The following is a 20,701-nucleotide window of genomic DNA, read 5'->3' on the forward strand; positions in this document are numbered from 1 at the left end:
TAGAAATACAAAGTGCTCCTGTGTGGTCAGTGGAGCTGAGAGGTTGGACAGTTAAAAATATGAACACGGAGGTGGTCATAATAATATGACTGGACATTTATTTACATATATTTATTGTGTGATGGTGATTCCAGAAGGTGAGGCATGAGACGTGTCTGTGGAGGAGTGTGGTGTACTACTGCTGCTCTCTCTCTCTCTCTCTCTCTCTCTCTCTCTCTGTGTCTATGTACTGCAGTAGGATGTGGAAGAGGACGTCAGTCTCGATGTGAATTCCTCAGCGAAGCCGCAGTCTATGACTAGTGTTGTTTAAGATGGAAATGAGAGAGAAAGCGGTCTGCGCCACAGCCGGTGAGTGAAGCGCTGTTTTGGGGAATAAACCTCAAGTCTCTTTCGCCCTTTTCTCGCTGTGAATTCTCCCCGTTCCACCTTAAATGGTGCGGCGGTTACATTCTAGCGCCTCGAACACCTCGGTCGCCTGAGTGTAACTGCCGCACCGTTTAAGGCGGAATGGGGGAATTCGAGAGAGCGGGTGTTTTTGTTTTCTTCTCTTTGGCTTTGCTTTTCTCGGTGTTTTACCTGCTGTTGCTGCTGGAGCCCGAGGGAAGTTGGAGCGGCTCAGAAAAACAAACCTGTTCACATCCCCTCTGTCCAGCTACCTGTCTGCCTCCCGTCTGCCCGCCTATCGTTTATCATTCATCACTTCATTTACTTATTTACACATCCACATACAAAGGCATTTATTGGTACGCTTCTCTAAATACACCTATTCATTTGGTGGTTTGTTTACTTTTATTGTTTTTTACTTATTTTGTTTATCTATCTATCTATCTATCTATCTATCTATCTATCTATCTATCTATCTGTCTATCTGATTATTCATCTCTCTAGTCGTTTTTTACCCATCTTTTCATTCATTGCTTGTCTGTGTATATTTATGTTCATACTGTCATTCATTCCTCTGCTTATCTGTTCATTTGACTGTTTATAAAGCTGTTTGATTGACAGTTCATTCATTCATTCATTCATTCATTCATTGTTTTCCCAGACATTTTGTTTATTTATTACTATGCAAATTTACACGTCCACACATGTGGCTGGTGGTCTCTTTATGTGTGAGTGTTAGCTCACTTGTTCATTCATTCATTCATTCATTCATTCATTCATAGACATACACATACATGCATGTGTGTGTTTGTTTAATTCTTTTGCTCTGAGAGTTGTGTTGTTGTTGTGGGGCAGAAGCCTGACTCATTCTGCTGTGCTGTGTTTCGATGACAGTGAGTTTGACTTTTATTGTGACTGTGCCGTTGACTGTGATTCATACTGTGTCTCTGACACTGTGCCTCTGACTCAAACTGTTACACTGTGCCTCTGACTCAGACTGTTACACTGTGCCCCTGATTGTAACTCGGACTGTGACTCTGTCTCTGAAAGTGACACTGACTCTGTACCTCTGTCAGTTACTCTGCTGTGACTCTGGACATCTGACTTAGACTGTTACTCTGTACCCCTGATTTTAACTCGGACTGTGATGCTGTCTCTGAAAGTGACACTGACTCTGTACCTCTGTCGGTTACTCTGCTGTGGCTCTGGACATCTGACTCAGACTGTTACACTGTGCCTCTGACTCAGACTGTTACTCTGAACCCCTAATTGCATCTCGGACTGTGACTCTGTCTCTGAAAGTGACAGTAACTCTGTACCTCTGTTACTCTGCTGTGACTCTGGACATCTGACTCAAACTGTTACACTGTGCCTCTGACTCAAACTGTTACACTGTGCCTCTGACTCAGACTGTTACACTGTGCCTCTGTCTCAGACTGTTACACTGTGCCTCTGTCTCAGACTGTTACACTGTGCCCCTGACTCAGACTGTTACTCTGTACCCCTGATTGTAACTCGGACTGTGGCTCTGTGATGGATTGCCTGGAGCTTGCCTGATTATGATACAGGCCTCTCTCTGACTGGTACTCTGGCTTGTGACTCTCACTGTGACACTCACTCAGACTGTGACTCAGACTCTTACTGTGACTCAGACTCTGACTTACTGTGGCTGGCTGAGTGACTGTACCTGTGAATCTGTAACTCTGAGTGTGATGATTGTATCTGTGGAATTCTCCTGTGATCTTCAGTTATAATGTACTGCAGTTGTTCTCAGGCTCCTGCTCTGCACATTTTAGAGATTCCTCTGCTCTCAACACACGAGCAACTAATGAGCGAATGAACAAACCCTTCCCAAGTTGAAATGGATGTGATGGAGTAAGAAAACTCCGACATGCAGGGCAGTGGCCCACCAGGACCAGGACTGGCAATCATTGCTGTACTTCCTCTATCACTCTGTCATTGGAGAGAGAGAGAGAGAGAGAGAGAGAGAGAGAGAGAGAGAGAAAGAGAGAGAGAGAGAAAGAGAGAGAGAGAGCAAAAGAGAGAGAGAGAGAGAGAGAGAGAGAGAGAGAGAATGTTGTCATGGTATTAAACAGAAGGTCACATCATCTGATAAGAGATAACAGTCATCTTGTGACTGAGGACATTACTGACTGATCTCTCTCTCTCTCTCTCTCTCTCTCTCTCTTACACATGCAACCCACAAGCGTTCTTTCTCTGTCTGCACACCCCCTCAATTAGGCTGTGAAACATTTATTTTTTTTTATTTTTTTTTTCGTCTGACGCATTGTGTCCCATCCACACCTCTCCATCGTGTTCAGTCCTGAAACTTTCCTCTGCTTCAAGGGACTGTTTTCTACTTTTGTCTCATGTTCTATTTCCTTCCTTTCTATTCCCACTGGTGGTGATTTATTGACCAACAACAGTCATAGTCCCTTTTTAAATGGCCATTTTACAGCCAGTAAATGAACATGACTGGCATTGACTACACTGTACTTCACATCTTTCAGTAACGTGAAACACTCCTTATAACTTCAGCAGAAACGGTGCATTCTGGTGCTGTGTAAAACAATGACCTGAAAATGGGCTGTAGATTTGTTTCCGTTTATAGACTATATAGACTGTCTCATGTAAAAGGAACTATAGTTTCCTGTCATTAAGGCACACTTAAGCCTAATTTAGAATGTGTTACTGCCTTGTCTGCTACATCATGCATTTGATTAGCCCTAGAATAGAACTGAAAGCCCATTGGCTGAAGCATCTTCCCACTGATTTTCAACTTCCGCATGCTGTCAGTGAAAGGGTTTTGTGCTCCTTTACTCAGTAAAGGTAGAAATGATCGTCAGTTGAAATCAAACACATGCTACAGATGCAGCAGATGTATTTAAGATGGATTAACACATTGGACTTTCTCTTTAAAGCCATGTTCTAAATCTCGGGGGTTTAAGAGCAGTAAGCAAAGACCTGTCGATGGACCCTAGCAATGCTGAGCTTTGCGGATACAGGCCTTTTTTCCTTGATCGTATTTGGCAAAAAGCCAGTTAGGGGCCACCCCTTCTCCCTGCAGTTATGCAAATGAGGGCGAAACTCTGCTATTATTTATTTATTTATTTGTTTGTAATTTCTTTTTGGTTTTTTTTTGGTATGGGAGACCTATGCTGTTGTTGTTTCTGGACAGGACCTCCTGCAATTAAAAGCTCATTTTAGCAGCGGGGTGGTGATTGATTGCTGGGAAACAAATCTAGAGGCAGATCAGCAGGACGTGCTGGAGCAGCTTAATGACGAGGCCTTATTTACTGCTGGAGATGTGACAGAATGAGTCAAAATGATGTGATGTGATGTGGCTAGACAGTTATAAAGATATGGTTCGGTGGAAAAATCGTATGTTCACCAATTGAGCCTTATCTCGAATGTAGTTAGTAATCCAAGCCATGTTTGGTGTCTGAATGCTAATGTTGCTAACAGAACATGATAGAAAGAACACCACAAACCAACTACTAACAAAGCTAGCTAGGTTGTGTTGTTGATGCTGGTGGTTTGTTCTGATCAACCAGCAATAGATTACACTTTCACAATCATGAAATCGTAGGCAGTGTTTAGTTGTTGCACTGATAATTGAGATAACGGACTAAGGTATCTGTTTTTCAGCCCATTGTTTTATTAGGCCTCTAAGCTAATAATATTGTAGCAGTGCAAACATACAGTGAAGCGATGGCTAAATGAGGAATACCCACCTCATATCTACACTCATTGTCTGTTTTATCAGCTCCACTGACCAAACAGAAGCACTTTGTAGTTCTACAATTACATACAGTAGTCCATCTGTTTCTCTGCATACTTTATTATTCCCATTTCGTCCTGATCTTCAGTTGTCAGATCCCCGCAGGACTTTAGCACTAAGTTAGCTAAATGCTGCTCAGGGTCTGTCAGTTCCCTGTAGTTCGTTTGCTCGTTTTTTAATGAGAGAAGCAGCATGCAGAAGCAGAGCCTCAAACTCCCCCACAGACATATGGAAATACCTTCAGAACAGCTTGTTATACAGCGTTAGTTCTTGAATGAGGTGGTGGAACCCCTGTCTTATGGTCTTTTCTGCAGAATGCCGTGAACCCAGTGTGTGTGTGTTGGTTAGTGCAAGTGCTTAAAAGTAAAATGATAAATTCATCATCACAGCTGCTGTTACACAAGGAATACATTTGTTCTTCCTCTTCCAGGATCTTCAGTGTTTAGAAAAAAAAAAAGTGACTTGGTGTGAAGCTTCCATTTTGTTAAAAATTGCAACCTTTTTCTGTACAAAAAACAAATGGATGAATAGATCTTAATGAAGGCCAAGTCATGCAAGTCCTAGTTGAATCTTGGGTATTGTTTGAGCTATGCTTCTTTCTTTTGTAACTTTTCAAACATAGCCTTGTGTTAAAAGGAAACTATCGTCATGTTTTCATAGCAGATTTTTTGATTTTGGATCCAAGGATACGACAGATGCAGCAAGTCCAAGAAGCGCAATGGGGTTAGCATCGCTTTGAAATGAATGGGTAAAAGGTTAGTATGCTACAGACATCATAGTAAAGCCTAGAGTGAATAAATTCAACTGTCACCAGTTCCAGTGAGTCTGGATTTGGTTCAGTTTCATGGTTGAGTCGTATGGAGCCAGACTGATTGGATGTACGCATCACGCATGATGGAAGAAGGCAGTAAGGCTCTCCTTGCCATGTCTCTCTCTGTATATGATTCCCTAGTAAAAATCTGACATAAATATATCAATATAATGTATATAAGATAATAAATGTATTGTTAAAATGTTTTTAAATGATCAATGACTTTGAAGTACAGCTTTAGGGAATGGTTTAAAAAAGGCCTTAGGAAAAAAATGTATCCATGACTGTTAACATCTCCTATAAAATATTGTCTCACCTCTTACATTGGTGCCAGAATGATCCCCTTTCTGATTGTGTTTCGGAGGTGGGAGGTAATTCTGATGCACATAATGAAGTGCTTGGTTCACTGCTTCCTGGCTAATGTGGAAGTAAACCAGATTGCTAACATTGGAGGCTGCATCTTATCTTCTAAATCAGTTCAATTCTTTATTGATGTGGGTAGAATTCCCAACAGTTTCTGATGTTTACAGTCAGTGCATGCTGGGAGTTAGTGCGGGAATGTGGATGGAAGAGAATGCAAATTGCTGTTGACGTAATGAGTTTGAGACATAGAGTGATGTACGTTTTCTAAGCTACACGTCCCAAAAATATCAGAACAATTCACTGAAAGATTTGTAAAAAAAAAGTTTTTGGTTAATCTCATCACTCAAACAGACCTTTGGTTCTGAAATGCTTGTTGAAAGAGTGCAGATATTACTGTGTGGTTACATGGTTTGGACTGGGCCTGTTGTGACAGATTTCAGCCCGAGTGAAAAGTTTTCTCTTAAGTAGCATGTACTCTCCATAGTCAAGGTCCAAGGAAATTGTCAGTGAGTTATTTTGTTGTTGTTGTTGTTGTTGTTTAGCTGGTTATGTTGAAGAGCTATGCTGAGGAATTCTGTGGGAGAAGACCTTGTTGTGAACATCTTTAATGACTGTAGCCTGGGCAACACTTTTCTAAACACACTGCAAAAATGTGTGTCAGAGAAATGCTGTCCTGGGCCTGTCCTGTGGTTATAATTACACTAAATCCCCCACTGTGTGGTCCACTCACATGTCCAGAATGTAGACCACTGTTGCTTGGATATCGAGGCTCATTTATCACAGACATAAATGGACACCGTCCAAGATAGCGGTGCTATGTCTCCCTTAGCAACTTTGCTGTGACATTATTCTGTTGAAGAAATGGTTCAAATGCAGTTGTCATGTTTTCTTTTATTTTATATTGTTAACAATGTCAGTATTATTACAATGGTGTTGTTAATTGATTCCAATGTAATTTTATTTTTACATTCAGGGTATATCAAAACATCTGTCATGGATCATTTCTTCTGAATCCCCTCTAGCCCCTGTATTGGAATTAGGAACTGTGGTCTTATTCTCATAGATCTTTTTTTTATTGGTCAGTGCTTTTCTATGGAGATAATATGGGTTGTGTGTGTGTAGAGTGTAGAGTTGAACTTCTGTGACTACAGTCCTCAGAGAATTCACAAGATATGATGGGTGGCTATGAGCTATAAGACATACAGGGTGTGTTTAGAACTGTACAATAATCACATTATCTACTTATCTTACAATATATGGACATTCTTCAATAATAATAGTTTCATTCATTCATTCATTATCTGTAAGTGCTTATCCGATTCAGGGTCGCGGTGGGTCCAGAGCCTACCTGGAATCATTGGGTGCAAGGCGGGAATACACACTGGAGGGGGCACCAGTCCTTCACAGGGCAACACACACACATTCACACCTATGGACACTTTTGAGTCACAAATCCACCTACCAACGTGTATTTTTTGACTGTGGGAGGAAACCGGAGCACCCGGAGGAAACCCACACGGACACGGGAAAACACACCAACTCCTCACAGACAGTCACCCGGAGGAAACCCACGCGGACACGGGGAGAACACACCAACTCCTCACAGACAGTCACCCAGAGCGGGAATTGAACCCACAACCTCCAGGTCCCTGGAGCTGTGTGACTGCGACACTACCTGCTGCACCACTGTGCTACCCAATAATAATAGTAATAATATTTTTTTCTTTCTTATAGAACAGTGGCATAAAGTGGTCTTAAAATGACAGTAATATAATTTATTTTGTTTGGTTCCGTTGGTCCATACCATTAAAGAAAATGAAACAATGTTACGTTTTACTCCTGGTCTAGTTCGAGTTCACACTGACACATTAACAATTGAACCAAAGTATTTACAAAAAGTGACATATGACACATGAAAAGCTTTTATTTTGCGAGACAGTTGTCGGAGTTGTCAGCTGGGCTTAGTGCACTTATCGGGGTTGTGTGTGTTTACCTCGAGGTAGTTTTACAAACTGGAAACATAGCAAGAGGTGATAAAGGAGTTAAAACAGCTTCAGAAATTCCTCCACTGCCCAAACCAGAGCAGCTCCACTACAGCGAGAATACATTAGGAAGTCTGTCCCTGGCCCATTGTTTGTTTTTAAAGCACTCGCCACTCAATTATTCATGGTTTTTTCCATGTCGATTCTATTATGTGAAACTGTGGAGCAGCATACAGTATAATTGAGATAATAAAAGTAGTGACAAAATAAAAATGTGTCAAGTTTGAGTAATATTTTATTCACAGACCGCAGTATTCCCTTCTGAGCTGAAACACCACACAGATGTTACTTTTTAGAGACATTCAGAATCAAATGACAACCATTGAGTTTGTTGTTTTCTGTGCTATTTTGGAGCCTATTTAAAAAAACATTATGACATGAAACTATTGGAATTGGACCTGAACTGGACCTGAATTGGACCTCTAACACACTTCACAGGTGTGTTGGGAGCTACCTCAGGGCAAATAACCCTTGGGTCACCCGCTCCACAAGATGCAAGCTTCCCTAATATGATTACGCTTCACTACATTTGCTCCATGAGCTACCCCTGTGTGACTGAAACTCATATGTCCCACCCCATGAGCTACCCCAGTGTAATAACATCTCATCATGCCTGCAGGGTGACCTACCCCATGCTACTGGCCAGATATCAGGACACCAGCACCGGGCCAGAACTTACATATCAGCACATGCCAGATACGAATGTTAAGTTAGTGATATCTTGCCTGATGTGTGGTCACATATCCTTTCCTTTGCCACCTCCAGAACTCCTGGACAGCTGTATCAGGCAGAGGAGGCAAGCAGGCCAAAGTCTGAAAATGTTCTGCATCATATCGCTGGAGCAATCGACGATGCTTTCACTGTGATTAACAGATGTAATAAATGCGACAGGAGCTGAGCGGACAGGCTCGGCGATCGATTATTTATGGCTGGGAAATGGCCTGTGAAACAGGGGTGTAAGTGATGAGGGCTGCCGAACCCTGGGGAAGGACACTGGAGACACTGGAGATTAGCGGCCCAGTGTGATGGAGTGGAGTGGACTCAGGCAGAGCCGGCGGTGGTGTACGCTCAGATGGATGATGTACAGCACAATACCCTACTTTCTGCCAAATGCAATGTCTCTATGTGCTGCTACACTGCTAAACACATTCTACTGTCTCCCTCCTAATGTTTCAGAAAAAAAAAAACAATTACACATTTTCCCCCTGTTCACAAAAAGCACTCTGTCAGCTGAGAAATGTTTGGTGCCTGAAGCTGTGCTCCTTTGTTTTGCCTTTGGAGCTACGGTGCTAATTTTGCTAATAATTATTAAGCAAAATATAATTGGCATCATGTAAACAACACTAAGCTCGCCTCAAACAGCGTCCAGTTAATTAATCTGAAAATGACTTAATCTCATGTCATGTATCTGTGGTTTATGTCACTTTTTGACCTAATTTTATGACCTAATGTGGCTGAAACCATGTTGCGTAGCTAAACAAATAGCACTGATATATATTGATGCATAGTGAAGCCTGATTTTTGTCCCTACGTTTGTTAGTTTTTATAAATATCAGAATGCCACATGGGGTTAGCAATAACGTATTTAACGCTAATACAACTCAACACATTTATAGTTAACGTTATGAAGATTTAGACATGCAGTTTGTGCATTGCTTATTACTGAGTTTCCATTACTGTTTATCTACAGACCATGCATCTTTGGTTTATTCTTTTTACCAGGGAATGTAAGACAAATAATTGGATGCTGGTTTTGTTTTTCTGTTTTTAGATTGAGTTAAACATGAGGAAATCACAGCATTATTCTTTTTTATTTTAAAGTAGAGAAGATAATCAACTGCCAAATGAAATGTATAGCTAAATAAACTCCCTTTTCTTTCATTGCTTAAAGCTATAATTACGGGCATTGTGGAAGTGCCGGAGGTAGGCTGACATATTTTACCACCATAATTTGCTACTATTTAAGGTCAAAATTAAAAGAAAACAACCATGAGTCTCTCTTCCAAGTGTCCTGTATCAAACGTAACAGAAAATGTAATAAGTTAATAAAAATGCATGATGGATTTAATTGGGTTTCATTCATTAAATGCAAAATGTACCCATTTTCTCATATATTACAATCTGACAACTTAAATACCTTACTTTGCACACTCTGTACAATGCAGCGTTTCATATAAGTGTATTAACTTTTCTCTTTACACCATTTTATGTCTCTTGTTTCCCTTTTATATTAAAAATCATTCAATATGTCCGTCCCAAAACATAGTGAGCTGCGGCTAACGTCGCCTCCGTGTTTCAGCGCAATGGATGCTACTTCTCTGAGAAGAGCGAAATAGATGGGAGTTTTGCTTGTGTTGCATCATGGGATTGCCTTCACGGCTGAGGAAGGGATCGATGCTTCCTGAAAATTAAAACACAAACTTCAGGCACCAAACCTGTCTCAGCTGATTGGCTACATTTGCGCCATCCAAGAGTTCAAAGCTAAGTTACATACAGATGCAGGGAAGGGATTTATCTGTAGAGCATCCAGCGATTTGGGTGGAACCAATGTTGTTGGCTTTAGCATGGATTAGAGTGGTGGGGTTGGAGCCAGACACAAAACAGGACTAAAGGAAATGGCATGCAATTAAAATACATTTTCCAGCATTTCACTCTGTGCTGCAGTGCGAGACGCCGTAAATTAATTTCTTTTTATAGGTTTTTTCTTGTTTTCTGTTTTTTTTTTAAAAATAAATTAATATTACATGGATGTAAGTTGGCAGAAACCTATGTGTGGTCTAAAGCTTCCAGACTCAGAACAGAATTTGTTTGACACAAACTTTCACACTACACAGTTTAAGGAGATGCGTCAGACGGGACTGCCATTTGGCCGGCTTCTAGCTATAATATGGCTCAGAGCTCTGGGGAAAATAGGAGGTGATCATTAAGCTCTGATAAAGACAGACAGCACAGAGATAAGGTTCTTACAGAAGACAGGATACAGACTCAAAGTTTTTGGGAGCAGTTGCCAACTTAGTCAACTGTGACTAAGTAACAGTCCATAACCTGAAGTGGAGGGTTTCTGTGGTGTCCTTTTATCCCGTTAGCTGACATTTGGCATTGGGCATGGTGGCCTTAGGCTCATTTAGTCTGACGTGTTTAACGCACTCACTCAGGTTTGTCTTGATCTGTTGGTCAGTGCTTTTTACTGAAAATGTCTCTGCAATCAAGCAGTTCATATCAGACCACTCTGAATAACTCGAACATAGCTAGGGGCTGACTCTATTCAGCTGCATACAAATTGCTTTGAACTCAGCTTCAAAAGGCATGTGGTCTTTCTTGCTATTTCCAAAGTTTTTGGGACTGTGAACTATGAACGCCGCGGCTCAGCAAACCTTCAACTGTGAGTCACTTGTACTTTTTCTGTGCAGCGTAAAAAAGAGCACGCTGCTTTAAAATAAACATCAGAACAGAACAGCCGTGCTAATTTGAGGTTCCTTTTGTCCTTTACAGATGCTATTATTAAACAGAACAAAAGATGCACAGCTAAAAATACGCCAAACCCCCAGCATGGGTCAGTACAACACCCGAGTAATCGCACTGCTTCCTGGTGTAATAAACACAAAAGCATATGTTTTTGAAAGGGTCTCTCTCTGCACTTCACTGTTGGGTTTTTTGTCCTTGGCTAAGGAGGTATTTTTAGCGGCTTTGACCCCAGAGGTTTATTTCTGCCTCTGCCTGCGGTGCTCTCCATCGGGGGAAAAAAAAAAAAAAACGCTTTTCCACGCAAACAGACAGCGACGATGATGGGAGAATGCTGTAGGCGAGAGAAAGTGAACTCGTCTGCTTACATAAGTGTTTATTTACACACTGGCCCCTGTGTGAAAATGACTGTAATTTCCATGCATCAGTCATTGGAAATTGTGGCCTAGTGCTTGGGCCTTAATTAAGGTCTGACCGATACATTGAGTGGCTGATCTGATATAAGCAGCATAAGAATTTATTGATATCAGTATTTTAATAATAATACCATTGATAATTAGTGCTTTTTTATGATAATCTATTGATTGAATAGTAAATATGAACCTCATCACAGTATGTATTACAACCAGTGGCGATTGCTCTAAGACTGCAAGGGAAGCTCAGCTTCCCCTAAAATGTCAAAAAATAAGTGATCAAATATATACTGTTGTGTGTACATGTCATTGAATAAAAATGCTCTACAACGCGCTCAACTTATGTTCAGAATCAGCTTCTTATCACTGGTAAAGACGCGGCTTTCCTCTCAATCATTCCCGCAGCTTCACAGTGCTTTAAACAGTGTGGACATACAGCGAAACAAGACGAGTCATTGGATAAATGCTGGGCTTTGTCCCGCCCATCGGACGTTCAGCGTCTCTGGGGGTCTACGGGGCAGTGGGCTGGCCTCGGCTGGCCCAGACGCTCAGCTTCTGCATGATGATTGGATGATCTGTCTGAGGCTGAATCCCTTTTTGATTGACAGCGAAATGAGCGAATCAGCGATCCTTTGGTGTAAAGATCCGTGGGAGCACAGGCGGACACACTTCACATGGGCCAAGGCCGTTTAAGCAGCCTAGCTCTGCTGGCCATTGACAGGACACTAGTCAAGTCCCTGGAAAAGACGCCTTGTTGGTACGACAGGGTCACAGATCATTTTCTTGAAAAGGAACAGAGGGTAGAATTTACGTATAAATAAACCGACACATTTTATGATGTAGGCCGAAATTGAGCTTCCCCTCCTTGAAAGACCAGCATCCGCCACTGATTACAACATATAACAGCAATAAAAAAACAGACAAACCTCAGCTTTATTTGAAACATCACTCTTATACATTTACTAATGAACCTCTTTATTGGAAATCTCCCTCTTGTCCTTTCACTGAATACTCACTTAATTGCGAACATTTCCTTTGTGTTGTAAAAAACTCTTGGGGTATAAAATTATATCCAATATACAAACATACTATGTTATTATGATTATTAGCACCCTGAAATCAGAGTCAGTGAGGTTCTCAAAATCTTTATACCAGTCAAGGCCCAGTCTTAATCACTAGGTCATAACTTAAGCTTGCAGAGCTTTTCTGAGTCTTAAATATGGTGTAGTAAAACTCATTCATATTCATGATTTTTTCCCCCTCCACTACTTCTTTCCGGCTCAGACGTCACCCTGAGCACCGCTGGCCCCTTTTATTGACACACCTCGCTTCCGTTTTCTATCACATCTCATCTTTTTTTCTTCTTTTGGCTCCTGAGCTTATGCTGAGTGTCCTTTTTGTTCATTAAGTAAGTCATTGCTCTTTGGGGGCGACTGGATAATGAGAACACTCTGTATCTCCAGTTGAGAGAGAGAGAGAGAGAGAGAGAGAGGGAGGAGAAAGAGAGAAGAGAGATGTGTTAGAAAGAGTCAGAGAAGGATATATAGGGAGAGGCAGAGTGAGAGGATAGAAGAGGAAGTAAAAGAGAAAGTTTTGTGTCCGTATGACAGTCCCCCTGATGTTTCCCTGTACCTCTCATAACAGTCCCGAATCTCATCTCTAATTAAATAGTTAAAAAAGCCCACTCACTTTCATTATAGCCTTCTCCACAGCAATTAAACCATGATGAGAGCATTAATGACCTTCTGATTTTCAGTGCAATGCTGCTTCATGTGTTTTAGTGTTAGTTTTCGTTAGCTTTTTTTTTTTTTTTTTGCATTATTTACAACTCAGTCCACTTCAGTAGAAATCTTTACGCTGTCAGAGATCTGGTTTGTGCAGAGCTTTCGTAAGTGTACTGTGTATTGCCAATCAGTGGCTACCGCATTGGACTCTTGTACGTCTGTGTACAAGCTACTGTACTTTCACTCACTGCCCTCTTTCTTATAAGACAACACTGCTGTGGTAAAGCTCTTTCCAGGGGAAAGTGGATAAAGGAGACCATTGACTGCATTGTGTTTGTGAATTGGAACATGGCCCACTGCTAATGGAGAGGAGGGCATAGATTTGTTGCTGGCTCCATTTGCATCAGTTCTGCACTGTATCAGTGCAGAACTGATGGAGTGTTGCTTTGCGTAAAGTGATGGTTCGATGAAAAGTTACATTTGCACAGTTTACTCACTTAATAAAGGTGAGTCAAAAGTCTCAGGACACTCTTTTATTTCTTTGATATGTTACAGGACCACTTTGGAAAAACTTGCCTTTGAACCAATATGGCGGCCATGTTCCGGACATAGACTAAAAGATATGTCCCCTCACCCATTACTTGTTGGGGTTTTCAGATGTGACTTTTGACTCACCCTGTAGATGATCAGCTAGGGTGTCTAAGCTTTGCAGTTTTAGTTTTGTACTGAAGCCACTAGCTTAATGCAGCTAGGTAGCCTAATGAAGGTATGTGGTCAATTATGCAAGTCAAAATATATGAATAGTACGTTTCCAAAACTGGAGATCTGAACATTAAAATGCACAGGGAAACTGCGACTCCTAAGAACTGTGAGATGCCCGAACTGTCCCTTAGAGTTTAAGCTGTAGGTCTGAAATGCACAGTGAGATGTGTACATTTGTGACTACCAACCAACTTCCAAGACTGAACATTGAAGGTGTGGGAAACTGCTGCAGATGTCTTTGAAAGATTCAAAGCCAGGAAAAATGGAAAGCAGAGGGTGGACTCTGGACACTGACAAAACTTAATATCATATTTAGTTATTGACCATGTCTCTGCACTTGAAAGGAAGTTTATAGAGGACATGAAAAGGGTAGAACTGAGGGAATAACCCCTAAGTTGCATTGTGTCTTGTCATGAACTGACTCACACTCTTTCTTCAGAAAAGCATGAAGGAGATGGATGCTTGCTCTTTGCTAACTTCCTGCAAAGTGACACCATGACTGATACAGCCCTATCAGACCCCAACAGAAGAGGTCAGCTGACACACATCTGCATGTGAAAATCTTGCAAGGGGAATGTTTTGGCCCCCCATGGCAATTAATAACTGCATTTTCCAGCAAAATTAATTAGGTTGACTCTATCAGAGAGGAGCATGAGAGAGGAGGTGGCAGATGTTCGCTGCAGATGAGTTCACAGACGGAAACCTTGTGTAAAATCCACCCCAGTCCACGGAGGTTGTGTTAACTGTGTAATTGTAGCACTGGCAGCTGAAATGATAGATAGACGCAAGGCTATGGAGGATATGAACCAGCCCAGTGGCGCCCTACCACATTAGAAAAAGGCACTTTGCAAGGTTTGAATTCTCTGATGCGATAAGCATCGGGCTGTGCTTCAAACTACAACTCGCAAAATGCAATTTAGAATCAATTTCAATTCTCCCTGCCTTCGTTTGCTTTGAGAACACGGTAAGGGATTCTGTAGTCAACTTTTGATCGGATGCACACAGTCTCCTAATTCCTGATTCTATTTTCTGCAGCACTTACCCACAATTCGTCAACAGAACGACAGTGCAAACAATGCTGAAACCAATAAGTGCTGCTAGCTTCAGCAAACAGAGCCAGGGTTTCCTTGGAGCTCCGATTTTACCAAATAGAGATGAGCACGTAGTCTCAGGAATGTCTGTCTTGTCTTTTTCCCTGGAATGGGACCATGCCCAAGAAAAAGCATAATCTTTTCAGACCTGTAGGAGCACTAATGTCATTGGTTTCTCTGCTTTGTCTCTCAGCAGCAACTAGAGAACAAAGGTGCCAGCCCATCAAATGCATTATGTTTTCAAATATGCTGTACATTTCAATACCACATATTTAAAATGGCGCAGTCTAGATATGCTCTAAAAAGCAGGACGTCATGCAAATGAGGCTCAAGCCTGGGCTCCTAGATTCGGTCGACTGACCAGGCTCTGAAAGGAGGATAGAAAAAAACAACACCCATGAGATTATATTGAAATCCAGGCCTAGCAGCTTCCCAGAGCTGGTCTTTGTTTATTCAAGCCCTAAACAAAGAAATCTCAAAGAAAGCTCAGAAGTCAGAGAACATTCAGTCAAAGTTATTATTTATGTAAGTGGATTACCTCATATTTAATCTCACTTTAATTGCATATGAGCAGCTGAGATATGTGTGTGTGGTTTTATGTGTGAATATCAGTGGCAGTGTTTCTCTTGGGAACAACTTTGGTTGGACACAGGTTTAAAGGGTAAATTCGGGTTGCCCCCCACTCACATCTGAGTAGTGGAAAACAAGGATGCCCTGGTTTTAGGGGGAGGGTGTTAGAGGTGACGGGGTAGAGGTTGGAGACTAGGGAGCGAGTTTTCACTACGTTTTCACACAAATAAAAAGCACAAATAAAAGCGCTACAGCAACACAAAGACCAGCACGCCACGCCAATGTATGTGCGAGAAGAGAACACTGATGCAACAGCAGAGAATATGTTTATTTAAATGGTAATGGATATGTGAATGGAAGTGTGTTTTCAAGAAAAACCGAGACAAAAGGCGTCCCAAGAAGGATGATTAATTTTCCGGGACAGACAGTAAAAAAAGAGAACAATCCCAGGAAAACCAGGACATGTGGCAACACTAGGAATACACCATAAGATAGAGGTGACCATTTACTACATTATAAAATGAAATATAACTAATGTTGGCCTATTTGTTTCTTGACACCACTATTAAAATATTCATAATTACGGTGAATCCCATTTCATTGGAAAAATATCTGTGTTTTCTTCTTTAAAATGTACAATAACCATTGTATTCATTCATTCATTCATTAATTATCTGTAACCCTTATCCAATTCAGGGTCGCGGTGGGTCCAGTGCCTACCTGGAATCATTGGGCGCAAGGCGGGAACACACCCTGACACCACCTGCTGCACCACCGTGCCGCCCCCAACCATTGTATTATCTTAGTTTAAAGTTTTAATGTGTTACATCTGGGGCGGCACGGTGGTGCAGCAGGTGGTGTCACAGTCACACAGCTCCAGGGACCTGGAGGTTGTGGGTTCGAGTCCCTGTGGATGACTGTCTGTGAGGAGTTTGGTGTGTTCTCTTTGTGTCTGCGTGGGTTTCCTCCTGGTGATCTGGTTTCCTCCCACAGTCCAAAAACACACATTGGTAGGTGGATTGGTGACTTAAAAGTGTCCATAGGTGTGAATGAATGTGTGTGTGTATGTTTGTGTCGCCCTGTGGAAGACTGGAAACCCCTAAGGGGTGTGTTCATGCCTTGTTATTCCGGGTGGGCTCCGGACCCACCGCAACCCTGAACTGGATAGGTGGTTACAGATAATGAATGAATGATTGAATGTATTACATACAACACTACCACTAAGAATATGCTGATGTCTCTAGTAAATTTCCAGTTGCATCTTGAATCAAATACATTCCAGTGCTTACTGCATCATTTAAGATGGAACTGGATGTTTAAAAAAATGTGAAATAAGAGGCTGAATTCTGCTTCATATCACAGAAGAGTTATGAGTGGGTGATAACATATCGTTACTGTCCAATTAAAAACATCTTTCTCCCAAAATAGTAACTTTACAGGAGAAGGAAAAAAAACCTTCTTAACTTTCGGTGAAAATAAATGTTAAATACTTTTATTCCAAGTCATTTTGATACATTTCTGTTGGTTCATTGATCATGAGAATTTCCCACAACGGGGAGGAAAGCCGATGTGTTCAGGTGATGTAGTAAACTTAATGACTGTTGTGACTGTTGAACACCTCTGAAAGCCTAAGTCCAGCAGTGCACAACTACCTTTAGACCACCACTAGTGCCTGGGAATGAACTGCTCTTTTTTATTTGTGTTCTGATGACGTATCAGGACCTTGAAAGGTCATCCTTCAAAGATGACACTAGAAAACTAGGATAAGGGTTCAAATATGAAACGGGATTCACCCTTAAATTTAGAACAGCAGCAGCTGGGGTAAAGACAGTCTGGGTTGCAGCAAAATGTGAAGCTTGCAAAAGCAGGCTTTTCTAAATAACGTGAGTGTTCCTAAATACCATTTTTATTGTTGTCAGTTTGCTTCTGCAACATCCTCTCTGATTCAACTCTGCTGTAGGCAGTGTGTCAGTGTCACATTAATCTCAGCCTCAGACGCTCTGCCCATGTTGATGGAGAGTCTGATACTTTCAGTGCATTAACCTGGCCTCACTGTCAGAATTCTGACAGATACGATCTGATTGGTTATCTGCCTCCTTCTACATGTCATCCCAAAAATAGCAGACTTGTGATTGGTTCTTTTGCATGTCATTCAAATTCCTTTTCCTGCAGCAGTCGATTCTTGGCCGTGTCGAGTGGCGAAAGGTACAAGACTAGTGTCACATTCTGCAAATCAGCCAACCGACTGAATCAGTTACCGCCCCATGAGTACCCCTCCCTGCCTTTTCAAATTTGAACTAGGGGTGGAGTAGCTAAAATCTGCAGGGTGCCTCAAAGCACTTCTTGTGGACAAAACACTGGTGAGGAACATCTTCATGAGTTTACAAGCTGGCATACTTTCTGTGGCTTGGTTTTTCCTGCCTCCTGGTCATAGTCTGTCCTTAAGATTTTTGATATCATGCTTAGCATTGGAGGCTTTTGTGTCATTTTTCTGGTCTCTGACTTCTGCACAGTTCTTTATATTGTACTTTTTTTCCCCTCCCTCTTTTCCATCAGCATCTCAGTCTCTCTGATACTGAAATGGCCTGGTTCTTCTGCTCTCTCACAGTGAGCTTTCTCGGCAGCGTGCGCTTAGATTGTGGTGAGCAGAAAATTGCTAAATCTAATTTGTCTCGCGGACGTTCTGCCGGAGATGTTCTGTCACATTCGTGGCTCGAAATAAAAAAATAAGCCAATGGATATGGAAATAGAGGGATGTATGTTGATGGGAGGCAGAGCGATGATTTATGCCCTGTTCAAGCTAGTCTTTCATTCGTGAACCTTTACATAATGCCAAGGTACTTTCAGTTTAAATCGCAGCCACATTATATAGGCACATCTTCATGGACACACGCTCACCCAATATTTCTTTTGAAATTAAGGATCATAATAGAGAGTTTGCCCCTGTTTTCCACAGTTACACAGCTACTGTTCTGAGAAGCTTTATGGATGTGAAACATACCTTTTTAATTGTCATTTTACGGCAGCACAGCATTTAAACCATCTGTGCCAGTGAAAACACACACACACACACACTAGTGCAGTAGGTGCTGTGAACATACACACTCCTAGAGCAGCAGGCGTAGCAGGTAGTGGTTAGTTGCCTTGCTCAATGACACATCAGCCTTGAATATTGAGGGAGGAGAAAGCTTTGTGCCTTCACTGCCCTGCCCACTTCTTTTTTTCAGTGAAAATATTTCTGTAAGTTAAGGCCGTGTCTTGAGGATACAAGATCAGTTGAATCTGATATGATTTTATAGTTAGGTATTGTCTGGCTGTCCCTGTTTCAGTACACATTGAGTCTCCTATTTTACCTGGTGCAGTATCTCCATATGGAGCTTTAAATGTAAGCTGCACTCTTCCTACTGAAATATATATAGCACACAGAAGGCCACACATGAAAGCCTTTCTCTATAGATTTACTATACTGCCACATGATTGGACTCCGGTGGAGGCGTTCTGCTGCTGAAAGATTTTTAATGGAGCTTTTGAAATTTTAATTTAAACACTTTTTCTTTATGATTTGCTGCTTCCAACATGCACAAAGATGGGAGGAATGCATGTGTGCGGAAATATGTTGCTCACATGCTTGAGTGCTTTAAATAATCCATGCTTCTGATTGTTATTAATTGAACTGCAATAAATGCACACGGAAGGAATAGCTTCAGCTCTGGAGCACTGTTCTGTACTTGACTGGACTTGACATTGGTATAACAGCATTCATCAGTACAAGACTTCCTGTGAATTTCAGCTAATAGTTATATAGTAAAAAAGCATTGTAAAGCATCGACTAATGAAATATGACACTCTAGAGCAGCTGCATATGAGTGTAATATCACCATGCCCAGTACTGAGCACCAGCTTTGGTTTGTTGAACAGTGAAACCACATTTTTTTTAAATGCTGGAGTTCCATCAGATACGTTGATGAAGAGCTGGATCATACAACATCAGTACCTGACCTTATTAATACTCTTGTGACCGAATGAAAGCGAATATTCACACCAATGTTCCAGCATCTACTATAAAGAGCGGTAGAAACGAATCCTGTAACCTCATGGTTCCCGGCGTAGGGGGCTAGTGCAGGGGGCGCAGCAAGGCAAATAACTGAGGCATGGAGCACTGGTAGTGTGTAGAAAATCTTATTATTGTTCTGTAAACTGTCTGTAATTATTTGTTTGATTGTTTGTTTATGACATCATAAACACAGACATGTCCACACCAAACGACAGACATAAAATACCAAACCGAAGAGTCTATACAATCTTAAACTGGGACATAATAAAAAAGGAGTAGAAAATGAATAAAATGTAAAAAAGAGATAAAAAAAAGAAAAGTAAGCAACATCAATAAATGCGTAAAATAACATAGTGTTTGAAATAATAAGTATAATGAAAGAGGAAGGGGTTTAAAGAGAATGGACTGTGCAAGTCTTCAGCCTGAAGCCATGAAAGGGGCTTGAAGAAGGTAAGGAAAGGTGACCAGCGCCTATAGAATTTGTGTGAAGGGCCCTTTATACCAGTCATTATTTATTAATTCATTTTTTTATAACCACTTTATCCAGAGTCATTAGGTGCAAGGCAAGGACACACCTTGATACCCATCATTTCAGAAGAATTGGAGCCCCTCTGATTGTAGGCCTACACAATTGTTGATGCAGCTTCTGGATTCTTGTTACAGTGGGGGCTTTGAAGAGGAACTGGAGAGTAGACATGTATACATTGCTTTTGTTAGTTTGCTGCTCATTGGTCTTTGGATAGACTCCAACAAGATTTAGAAAATATCACTATAAAATTCTACAGTAGCGTAGCATTCAGCTCTTATTGTAGCTATGCTAACTGCGCAGTGTGAGTTTGAACTGGTCAATGTCCTGCATAAAGTGCTATTTAAAAAGCGAAATGGTTTAAATTTCCATCTTTAACACATAAAGCTGTATTAAACTGATCTGGGGACTCAGGTCCCAGTGCAGGGCATTAGCCAGGGAAGCTATAGAGCCTATGGCATTATAGCTTTGATTGAGGTGTCTGTAATCCTGGCGCGGAATGCCAGAGGGGGTTCAGACTAATTTCCTGTGTAATTAAAAGCAGAATGCTCATTTTCTTCACATGCAGCTCGCTTACTCCTCCTGACCGCTGATGGCCTTGATTGAGGCCTGTGAACTGAGCAGGGATTTTGAGTCCCTGACCCAGTGTAGATTAAAGTGAATCTTCCCCGGCTGTGACTTCGATGAGGCTGAATTTTAATCAAGCCAGAGTGATTCC

The 20,701-nt window shown here is 41.4% G+C and overlaps 1 protein-coding gene across 1 annotated transcript in view; it reads left to right on the plus strand.

The window, feature by feature from the left end:
- Positions 1-211: 211 nt before the first annotated feature.
- Positions 212-20,701, plus strand: part of dlgap4a (discs, large (Drosophila) homolog-associated protein 4a) — a 133,922-nt gene continuing 113,432 nt past the window's right edge. Inside the window, exon 1 of the mRNA XM_066671085.1 lies at positions 212-348. The gene's annotated coding sequence lies outside the window, so the exon portion shown is untranslated. The remainder of the gene's footprint in view (positions 349-20,701) is intronic.

This window comes from Hoplias malabaricus, chromosome 5, assembly GCF_029633855.1.
Source record: "Hoplias malabaricus isolate fHopMal1 chromosome 5, fHopMal1.hap1, whole genome shotgun sequence".
Lineage (NCBI taxonomy): Eukaryota > Metazoa > Chordata > Actinopteri > Characiformes > Erythrinidae > Hoplias > Hoplias malabaricus.